Source organism: Anopheles merus, chromosome 2R (assembly GCF_017562075.2).
Source record: "Anopheles merus strain MAF chromosome 2R, AmerM5.1, whole genome shotgun sequence".
NCBI lineage: Eukaryota > Metazoa > Arthropoda > Insecta > Diptera > Culicidae > Anopheles > Anopheles merus.
Genome location: NC_054082.1, coordinates 32,147,551 through 32,160,145, shown reverse-complemented (window position 1 = coordinate 32,160,145; position 12,595 = coordinate 32,147,551).

Genomic DNA, 12,595 nt, shown 5'->3' with positions numbered 1-12,595 from the left:
CCTGAACGAAAAGTACGAGTTGCAAGTTGGGCGGGCTTTCAGCGCACGTTGCCCGGTTAAAGGCATGAGCAGGTTGCCACGAGCACCAACAGCTCCCACAATGACACGGCTACTGCATCAGAGCTAAAAACCGTATAAACCTTCACGGAGGCAGACGAGCGTGGTGACTTTGTTACAGCAACTCTCTTTCTGGTTTAATATTGAACTCCTGCTCTACCGCCTCCGTGAACATCCCACTGGTTCACAGTATAGCTTTATCATCACTGCAATTTTTCACATTTTTTGCTTTTCATGTTTCTCTTCAAACAAGCCAGACGCAGGATATTATTCCGTGCAGTAGGATGTGGAATAGCCTAAAGCGTTCGTTACAAGAAGAGCCCTTGATGGCCGGGTGTCCGGACGGAATGAGCGCATTCAATCAAATATTCTCACTGTGCTGCTCGTAAATTGTCACCGGTAGTGTCAGCTTCCTTTTCAGGTGGAGAGAGGTTTCATTATGATGTTTTGGTAAATTATGTTTAGGTGGAAGAAGCAGGCAAAAAAGAGGGTACAAAATATACGATATGAATGATATTTTCTACTGAAGTAAAGGAATTTGATCTCTAGTTTGATCTTTCCAGTTAAACAACAAAATAAAATCCTGTTACAAGAACGAATGTGAACATACATGACATTCAAGACTGTCATAAATCCTGAGAACATAATCGAGAGTAGCCTCGTTCACAAAGCCGAAATGTTCTCTCGCACAGCCAATCAATCATTCCAGTCAACACTCATCGATTTGAAGTACCCATCATATTACCAATCACTGAGTCTTACTGCCAGTAAACAAAACACGCACTCGTACTCGTCCAATGAACGAACAATGCACCATTGCAGTCGTTCCGGGCAGTTAACTCTTGAAAATCGGAATGCACTGAACGTAGACAGCCTGTAGCCAGGAACAGCAATATGATTAAACAAAACAAGTCAAGCACCCATCGATATCATGCTGTGTGAATGAGTTTATTAAGTTAGAATGCCGGAGGTCAAGAAACGGCAATACCGTTAGCATGATTCCTTGCTGAAGCATCGTACTTCAGTACTGCAGTGTTGAAAATTAGATTATGGAATTGTAAATAGCAGGTGAAGAAACATTTGAATCGGGTTCGTTTTCCTTCTTCTGTTCCATTTAGCCAAATATATCGAGGTGAACATGTATGACTATGAAGTTAAACGACAGGCAATACTAATAAAATAGCATACTAATAAAAGTTTCAGAATAGTATAAATTATCTCGAAACTTTGGAAAGAATGCGAACAAGTTTGCGCCGATCATGAATGGAACGAAGTTTGTCTTCAAACAAACACTTCGCAAATACAGCCCTTGTAAGCCATGGTGTTATTTTACTTTATGCATAGTGAGGAAACGGATTATGAAATACTTAAAAAGATGACAATTGTAATTTGAATCGAATTTTGACAACTTCATTTTTAAGAACTGTCAGCTTTATCTACAAATCAATAAAGTTCATCTAAACACACTTCTCACTTCACAATTGATGCAGTTCCAAAAAACACAAAGAAAAAAATCAATATTTGTTAGCTGGTTATGTTTTCCCTCTTCAACCTCTTCTTCAAGTCAAACTTTCTCAGCGGAAGCCACCTGTGTAGAAACTTCTTTGACATCTTACAGCGTTGTACCGTCTCCCGGTTACCGTCAACGGTTAACTAGTATCAGGTGTGTGGTGTGCGGATAACGGAAAGCCGACAAACCATTTGACCATCCGGTGGTCATCCTGTCATCCACACGAGTCGGAAGGTGAAATTATCCCTAGCCAGCGGAAGGATGCTTCTTTTCTTCCGATGAGCTTCCAGCCCATGAGCCCAGGAGCTGCTCTCTGCATGGCATTGCGGCTACGGACGATGTTGAGGAGAAAACTTTCAAAAACATTTCCGGTTGATTTGGGGGGATGACTTGATACGGTTTGCTTGCTGGCTTGGTCGGGTAGCATTTGTAAATATACTTTTACATCCGACACGTAGATTGTATTATTACAGGGTTTCCCACGATTTATTGGTCGGTTCCCATCAATTTTTGGTGGGTTCCCATATTTTTTTGGTGCGTTCCCACGATTTTTGGCCGTTTCCCAGAATTTTTTGGTCCGATTGTATTGATATCAAATCGGAAAATACCAATAAATTATAGGAACGAACCAAAAATCTATGAGATACGACCAAAAAATCGTGGGAACGCACCAAAAAATCATGGAAACTGACCAATAAATCGTGGGAAACCCTGTAAAGAATTGAAAAAAGAAATCTTCTTGTTGAAAAGCGCAGAGAATGGCTCCAACAGTCCGATGCACCGTTCATGTCGTTTTGTCAATTTATTTATTTTTTGTATTCCTAACCGTTGAGCATAACGCACTGGATTTTGAACATCTTCACAATCGCTGTCCTTCCTTTTTATTCAGCCATTGCGCCAAACGATGCAACGATTACTTATGAATTTTTATTGAAATCTTTGTACCGGTACCGGAACCGTACAGCAGGCAACATATTTTCAAGTTACATAATACCACGAACGTGTTGAAAAAAAGAATGGGATCTTTACGTATCCTTTCCGATGCCAAAGGTTGACAATGGTCAGTGTTGTCCAGATAGTCCTAGTAGTAGTAGATAGTAGATAGTAGAAAGCCCTGAGGAGTCGTTACCAGAAAAGAATGAACATCATGTCATTGTACCAAGGAGTTGAAGCAAAGATCATCGCAACGTAACATTTTTCATGATATCCTCGTTGCGCTAGGAATAAAGAATTTAAGCAGGACACCATTGAGATAGGTTGCCCAGCTCTTTTGAGAGTTTCGAGTGTTTCGGTTGATTATCAAGCAAATTGAGAAATATTTGTCAATTGCAGTTATAAAATATCTCTTTTCCGAATCTTATCGGTACGGTTGCTCCTGGCTGCATTGAATGTTATCAAAAGAGCTGTAATGATGGAACCCATAGAGAGTGCTATTAATGGTTATGATTTCGGGAATTTTGTTTAAAAAAGTAGATGCACAAATCTGTCTGAGTATGTTGTTTCACTGTTATTAAAAAAAATGTTATTAAATGTTTTGTTTCAAAAAGATATCAATGGAAGTTTGAATTGGCTAAAAAAATGTTGTTTTTTTAAAGCTTTTTGTGATTTTAACTTATGTAATTCCGCTTATAAAAATACAAATTTCAACATAGTTTTTACATCGCACGTATATTCAACGATAATGTATTTGTGGGATTTATTAAAAAAAAACTTACAAAAGATATACCATTTAGAGCCACTAATGGCAAAGTTCATTGCTGGCCTAAATTATACACAGTTTTAGATTTGCGTTCCATACAAGTTATCAAACAAGCAAAGTAATGTAAACCATAATATTACAAAAGATTCCTTTTACCAAAGACAACCAACGAATATTTAGTTCCTTTCATTCTCTCGGTGTAGTTTATGCACTTCTGACGCTTGTTCTCGCTTGTTTCTTTTGACACATAAAAGGAATTTTCATTCTCTTCTTAAGGTGTGATCCATCTTAAAAAACGTCCAAAAGTCAGCCGCCATCAGACTTTTTAATGTTGCCGTTTATCAGAGGATGACACAAGATGCTTAGCGGGCGATAAATAAGCAATTAATACGGGCTGAATGTTATCGCGCCATCAGCAATTAAGTGTTTGTGGTGGTTCGGGGCAGTACCGTACGAGCGTTTTCTCTGAGAATAATGTGTGCTCCATTGGATACCTACCGGCTTAAGAAAGCTACCGAAAGCAAGAATAGCTCACTTTAGGGCATCTTGCCAGTTTAAACTCGCTTGCGATACTTCATACAGGGAATGGAAGAAGCAAAGGATTAACTGGGTGAGGTAGAAGCTGGATGGATGATGTGTGTTGCGCAGTGTTCGGGATGTGAAGTGAAATGAAAGGATAAAAAGCGGACACAAAAGCGACTACAAAAATGTGGCTATATTGGAATATGACTATATTATATTAGAAAATGGCATGCGAAGAGTAGCGATGGAGGAGGTAATCAGGGTATTAAAATCAATATGCTGACATAATCATACAATTTCTTGGAACACCATGGCAGAGCTTGAGGCCAGCAACCGACGGTTTGCGACTCTTGTAAAACTTGTTACTTTATATTCCTTCCAGAACTTTAATGCAAATCAAGCTTTACACAAATAAGAAACCAGCTCGCCGATCATCCCATGAACCAGTTACTACTTCATGGTCAAATCAAGCAATGTTTAAGTTTCTACCAAGCGCACAAATAATCTCAGCTACAGTGGTACTGCTATGATACGGGCATGCATGAATAACTTTGAATACCCGCAATGGTTGATACAATAATCCAAAGTTTGCCCCAAGCATAATAGCTCCACTGGACAGTCCTCAAAGTCTTTTGCAAACGACATAAGTCGTACGTTCAGAAGAGCAATTTATGCAAAGTAATATCAAATCGCATGGAATAAAGTATTAAATAAAAGAGATTGTGCAGTTCGTAAATCTGTTGCAGCCCTCTGTATGCCCCAGCATATATCCATTTCCTTGATGACGTTGATGTATGGTAGAATAAATGCATACCAATCCACTCACTGGCTATTCGCTGCCCCATTACATCCTCCCGTCTTTCTCAGTTCATCTTTGCGTGCATCTTTTACAATTGAGCCTTGAATGGAGAGACTTGCAAAGACGATGTTACCCTCATCCATTCACGTGTAACAACTATTTCTATGCAACGGATCTATTCAGCAGCTTAAGTTCACTGCATTGCTGTTGCTACCGTGGTCACTTATGTGGGCAGTTTGTGAAGCAATAATCTTGGCAACGGTCTGACCGACGAGCGATGAAACTGAATAGAAATCTACGATATGTCTGCGAGAAGCTACATGTTCAAGAATGACAGGTTAGAGAAATCCTTTCCGTTGCAGTTTTTTTGTATCAACCTTTTCTTGCTGTGGACAATCTTTATGTATGGAACAAATGGACCAGTATGGTTGACAATACGGGTTTTATCTTTGCACATATAAAAATTGGACAGATATTTTTTGCACTTTCAATCGTGTGGAGGGATGTTCATAGACGGAAAAACAATTGAAAAGCTGGTCCTATGAATATATCCATCAACTGACCAATTTATGTCAATCATACGATGGCAGATCGAAGACACGTCAAGACATGATTGCAATCCTCCCAGGACTTTATTTATCTGCATCATCAACGGTATATCAAAAATAGTCTGCACGATGTCAAACTAAATTTACTTGGAAATGTCAAAGTATTTCTTTAGCTGCGTTCTAAACCCTTTGCAAATCCTAGGTATCATTCCGGAACAGTCTTCTCTCGCCGAGCTAATGTGAACCTGTCACCGAGCACATGTTTTAAGTGGTAGTGCTCGGTGAATGTGTTAAATTGCTGTTAGTTTTGCCGACAAAAGGTGACCAAAAATTATGTCGCTTGCTTGCTTACTTGGTTGGTTGTGGCTGTCTAACGTCTCCTACACAGATACTCCATACAAACACACACAAAAACCCCGAACGAATGAACAAACTGCACTCATAAATTATCACCACAATGTCACGGGGAATGGTTGAATTTCGCCATACTCCTTACACTACCAACTGGGCGAACTAATTTTTCCTCTTTTACGGGTGAAGTGAAACCAAAAACTAAAGCGTGTGACGCTTGCTTGGTGGCAAGAAAGAAGTGACAGGGCGCGGGCATTGGGTGAGGCAAGTTTTCCCTTAGTTTAAATTAGTTTATTAACTTTCACTATCCACTCTGCCGCTGAGCCTGGTGCCGGTGTCTGCCATACGCGGAACGGAACACTGGCGAAGATGCTCCAATGTGCGATCCAAAGTGTGTTGCTGCGGCTGGCTGTGTTGGGTAAAGTTTTGCGATTTTTCACCACGCTGCTTTTTTTGTGTCCCAAACCATCCTCTCTGCAGAGTGGCGGCCAACAGGAAACTTATTCCCTGGTTTGGTTGCAGTATAACAACAACAATAACACAGGCAAGCATAAAAAACCACCGAGAGAACCACCACCTTAACAACGAAACAGGCCACCCGGAACTGTGAGAAATAAAAACATAAATGCACTCGCCGAACACTGCGGGCGATGTCATGCCGTAGTGCAGCCGACCCAACATCCCCCAAGCACAGTTTGGATCACACGCATTGCTTCAGAATCCGATCCGTAGTCGATCGCGGTACAAGTTTTGATTTCCATTAGCTTGTTATGATTCCCGGACACCCCGGCACGTACCACGGGAGGCTGTCGTGCGTAATAAGCATTAACAGAATTTCTAATTGAAAAACTTTCCCCAAGCACCGTGAGCGCTCGATGTTGTTCGTTGCCGTATATTTCGAGCGTCGGTTGAGATAATGAGGTTCCGTTTTGGTTGTTGGTGTAGTGTGTTTGGAATGCTTCAATGATGAACCGAGATTCGACCAGTGCAATTAGTAAATTTGCTAGCGTAATCGGGCTGAGGCTGAAATGATCTGAACGAATTGGTAATTATTGACGGATTATAATTTGAATAAAGGTTACAAAACGTGGATTAAGCTAGCAAACAAAATACTTTAAACATAATTCAATAAACAACGTAAGAACGATATCAATTTTAACATTGAAGTAAAGCTTAAATCACGCTCCTGTTAATTTAGCGGGTTGTTTTTAAATAAAAATCATAACCTGAGGATAGATTGTTCAATTACACAATGTGAAGCAAGACTTGCATCTGTGCAGATAATACTCATCACAGCGAAAAGCCTACGATGAATACTAAATGCGAACAAATCTGGGCATGCAAATGTGGTGTAGTTGCACAAACAACTAAAAAAAATCCTAAGGAATTTCAAAAGCGTGGAATATTGTTCAATCACGTGCACCAACCGTTTGGTGAGATTTCATTTCAGACAAACCACAGCACTGCTGGGCCGAGTGTGGTTAATGCTAGAAATGAGTGTGCTCTAACCGCGACCCGGATAGAACGAATGGCAACGGCAACGGCTCAATTAAGATAAGCTATTTGTCTTTGAGATAGACACATGCAAATGCTATCCCTGCCTGCATGGGTACCGGCCCCTTTCTCGCTATCTCGTATGGGAAAGGTGTCAAGACACTCGTACATGTTCCGTTCTCCCTTCCCCACGCTTAACATGCAAATGACCTTAGCAAATATGCCCAACATAAAGAGAAAGGTGGCACCATGGGTGTACAGGTTGAAGAATCTACCAGTCCCAAAAAAATCACACCACTGAGATATGTTTCGCGTCGTGTAGGTTTTCACCGAGTGGTCGAAAAATTCAAACCCAAGAAAATGACTAGCACCAATAATGGACGACCAATTTACATAAGCTTAAGGTGACCTCGTTTATGCCACGGTAGGAGGACTTTACCCGCGCTGCGCTAACGATTCGTACAGCACGATGAATTCGTATGCCCGCATGATACTGGGCTGTTCTGGTGGTTCACCATCACGATTAAAAATAAGTCGAAATGTAATGCGCGCCTTGCGGGAAGGAAAAAGAAAAAAAGTATGCATTGACTAGAACCTGGCCTGGGCTGAAATATCGGATCGTTAATAGAGCTACGTTAGGGAACCAGGTCTCCTTTTCCGGCATGTTGAAAACAATGAAAGGGCAAAACCGGCAGGACAGACTAGGACTTAGACTTCTGTGAAACCGGAAAAGCATACCGCATACTCACGATTCATTCGCTTCCGCCAGAACTTACAAACTTTTTCCACCGAATTTCCGTTGGATTCCATCCTACATTTGTTGGCGGTGCGATGTTAACACCTGGAGTGACTGTAGGTGTTCGCTCGCGTAATGATACCTTTCGCCTTAAAGTTTAAGCTTCAGGATGTGGTGAGGACAAATCGTTACAAGGCGTCGAGACGCGGTTCCCCAAGTCGGGTTGGAATTATTTCTTTGCAGTAAAGCACACCTAAAGTCCTTAATTTGCTGCACGACCACCACACTTAGTGTACGTATTAAAGAGCGTTTCCAGGGCGGTTGGGACGCCCTAGCTAGCATTCGTTTGCTGTATGGCATGGCAACATCGTTTGAAAAAAATGCAAGCATCTAAAGATACAAATCAAACCACCGAGGATAAAAGCGAATATTAAACGAACCTTGGGCCATCTCGCCGCAGGAGCCACCGGGCTGTGTTTGTTGCGAGGGAAAAAGGTTCCAGGTAATTTGAATAATGAAACGTTTCATTACCACTGGTTTCTAATTCATGGTTCGGCTTTGATACGGTAGATAAGAAGGGTCACGTCGACTTTTAGGCCTCCCTTCTATGGGAAGCTTATTATTTTCATCGACCATTGTTTTATGCTGCACCAATACGATAAGAACATTGATAGGAGATCTGTAACCTGGCTTTCAGTGACGAGCCAACCTTCAACTAACGTTTACACTATAAACAGAACAATTGTCTTTGTCACAAAAGGTAAAATCTTTCACCCTAAAACTAAACCTACGCACGAAGCAATGCCTGACGGAATAATAAGTTTCTCTTTCGTTCTTTTGAGATAATCTCAACTTGTTACACTTAATTAGACTGATCGGTGTTAATTAGTGCTAAACAAATCACTGTTCTCCACTTTTTTTCCTCGCTGGACATGGTCCTTCCAGACATGCTGAGGATGATATCGACTAGATCGGATAAATCGAGCCACTCATCCGGTTGGTTACTCACCCAGCACCCATCCCAGCTGGTCTTCCATGTGACCGACAGTTCACTTCCTTTGCATGGAAGCACGTGCCAACTTTGGCGTATCTTTGTTTATCTACTTTCGTGCACAATTCGGATCGAGCCATGTGCCTCTGTGGTACTACACTCGTGTTGGAGTGAAATTGCGGAATGACAATCATAGGCAAAGTTTCTTCCGTCCTGCAATCGTGACTGTTGCTAATTTCATTTCATTTGGAAACAGGGAAGGAGAAGACTTTGGACGTGATTTTTGCTTTCACAGCTTGTTTCACACACGTTTTAACAAAGTTCTATTGAGGTAGCTGCTCAGTAGTTGGTATCTTTTGCTATATTGCTAGCTTAAAGAGAGACTGTTAAGTATATTAAGTATTACTCAAACATATGTCATATGGAGGAACTTTCCAACTGAATACAAAAAAACTTGCTTAATTGTAAAGTAATATAATTTACTCATTACAACCAAGTAAAGATATTCTCCCAAAAACAGTGGCGTAAGTTTTGGATCTACACCATTCCATATCTCCTGACAACACCTAAACCAAGGTGTGAGAGATTGTTTGTAGTGTTGGACGATCGGTCAGGTCCTTGTTCTATGCTGAGAACCACTTATGTGACAACATCTAGAAGGGTGACGATTTACTGGAGAGGGCTCTGAGCCACTATTTTACTCGGTCCAATCGAAAGCGATCAGACAATAAGGCGTCGACAATAATTAGATAGGCAGAATAGACCACGACCAGGGAGGGCGATTTGCCCGATTGAGCCTCTTTTCGGTAAGTGGTTATCGTTCCACCTTGCCAATTAGTGGGGCAGTCATTGAATATGTATCTTCAAGCTTGTTGCGATAACAAGCAAGGAGCTCAAATGTGTGGTCAGTGCCATGATTCCTGTTATAGTTATGTTGACTAAATGTTTTTATTATTTATGGTTTTGTTTATTAACTAACAACACCAAGAAAGAAATATTTCTTTGAAATTCATTTTGAACGCAATAGCATTCCTCATTGCCATCACATTCAGTAAATGCACGACATTTCAATGAAACGAAATCCTCAAATACACAAAAAATAAGTATTCGTCCGCTAAGCCCTTGCATTTGCGGACAACGTAATGATGAAGGCATAATCTAAATAATAAAAGAGATGAAGATAATTCCAATATTCACTTCACTGAGTGGCTCATTACAAGCATCCTTAGAAGAGCAAAAGAGAGGAGCTGGTAATTGAAAACAGTATAAACGATTGCACACACAAAAAAATTACACAAAGTCACAAACCACACAAATTTTCAATTCGCAATCATCGTTTAAATGAAGATTGATAAGCTCAAAATGCGATCGATTGTTGGCTTTGTTGATAATGCGAGTCAATTTATATTCCTATTCGTTTTCATTTGCTCCTACGCTTCGCTTGCAGCGAGTGAACCGAGCTGAGCAACAAAAGAACGTGTTAGCAATGTCGAAAATGTGAAGAAAAAATTGGCTTCATCATTACAATGCCAGTCATACCATTCGCACAAGTGCAAGAAACGATGGTTGGTTGTAAATTTGAGCTCTTGATTAAAGGAAGTTCACGTCTTTCGATATTCAAATCATTTTCTTATCCTATGACGAATGGTAACAATCAATTGAACTAGAAAGGAAATGTGCGGTAATCGTTGATTCCCTTGCAAATCGTTTGATCCATTAGAAGGTTGTAATTTACAGCGAGAAGAATTCCGTGTTACAATCCGAATATTTGTATGAATGTTATTGAATGCTATTAACAGCAAACTGATCAATCTTATCGCATACCGGCTTATCAAATATTGTAAACTATATTAAAAAATAAAGTTTATTTAACTGTACTATACCAGCCATTAACAATTTAATGAACAATATAAAATAATCCAATGCAGACTATCCGATTAGTTTGACTCACATCATTAGTTGGAGTGTTATGATTTTATCTTTTGCAGTGATTATTCTCTGGTGGCATACTTTTGATAATTTTTTTTTCGGACTATGCGAAAGAACCACCTAAAATGCTCATTTATCCTGCTTCCAAATATAAAACATTCAGCCAAGCTTATTGTTCAAAGTGCTCGAATAATGTCGTTTGTTTCGACGTTTTCTAATTTAGTTTTGTATCGTTACTAACATATTAACATATAACTGGAATATTTCTACGAAAAACCACATAAGTCTACAACGATGCATTGAATACCAGCGAAATGTTCGCATGTTTTCGGCCTGTGTCATCGGTTGAACACTTTCACGAGGATGGTTCATCATCATAGTTCGTTCGTTTCATGTTGTTGGTCGGTTACGGTCGCTTCATCATTAGTGTGCCCCAAAGAAGACATTTTCCAGCACCGGATGCATGTCGTTTTCATGAAATTGCATCGTCGGGTGGAGTTCACTCGCAGTACAGACGTTCCACAGTATAGCGTAGCGGCGGCTGGCGATGTAAGGTTGACATCCACAAAGTGTTTGAAAAATGTAAAACGAGAATGTCAGGAAGTGACCAAATCGGCTTTTGGAGTTGAACGTGTGCACCAGAATTCACTTTTTGGAAGTTTCTGAATGGAAGCTGCCTGAAATGATAGGGTGCACTACGGGTAATAAATGCCTCGTCGGCAAACGAAGGCCTAATAAGTGGCATTATCATATGAACTAAGCTTCTGAAAGGATCAGGGTCGTTTGGATTTAGCACCGACAAGTGACACCGACGTAATATGCGTACGATGCCCTTGAATTGTGATAGCACACAGGAATAGTGTCAAATAGATTAGATGGAATGAAAAGCATTGCATTGAAGAAGTTTGTTTCGGATAAATGAATAATTTACTCACTGATTAGCACACTTTCAAAAGTTATGGACATACAGGGAACAAAACTGTTTCATTAGATTTAGCTAAACTCAGTACCGATTTTTACATTTTTCAGAAATGTTCAAAGTAGTAATTCATTTTTCTACTAAAACTGCTCAACTTCCGTGGCCATCAATATTTAGTGCAATAACGAATGACATATTTATACCCAAACCAAGACTTCCTCCAAAACACAAATAGATGGAGGCAACAAAGCGAAAGTGAATAAATGATTTGATTGCAACACACCAGGGATTTGTACAATCATCAAACGCTTTTGCTACAGATTACGCTCAGCTCTCTCACGGATTTTGTACGATTTCGGAAGAGATCAGAAGGTCAGACAAAATATTACCTGCATGGGGTCAGACGCAGCCCAGCTGCGTATCGCTCTCCTTCACCTGCCGCCACCAACAAAACCAAGAAGGATTTCCCCACGGAGGGCGGCGCGCCGATTCCGGTGTTGCTTACTTCCTCTTGAGCCTCTTAGCGTAGCCAATAGGGCTTCTTACCTCAGCAGAACGCGTGCGAGCGAGCCACCAGCGTGAAGGGAGCCTACTAAACGATCTGGCCACGACCGTGAGGTTAAAGATTGAGGTGCTCAAGCTTACGCTGGCTCGCTTCGAGTCATTGCCGATTGTTCTCGTCTTCCCTTTTGGTGTGCTTCTCCGGGAAAATTGTATTCGAAGCTGTCTAAATTTGCTCAACGTCTTGGTTGAGTAATTGGATTGTGTGGCGTGAGGCAAACACTGGTCTCTCTGCACTTGAAATCACGTTCCACCGTGCCAATGCTGAGGTGTTTCCTTTTGCATTGCACAGCACGGTAGGGATTGTATTTACAGTACAATATCCCGTTGGCGATTATTCTTCATTTTCCGCCGCACATTGTGCTCGATTGCGTGTTGGCCGCTTCAGGAAGCACTTATTGTGAGTGATGTGTATTCTGCTCCATCAACTACCACTACAGCAGCTTCAAGAGGATTGAAACGTTCGACTTATCTTTAAC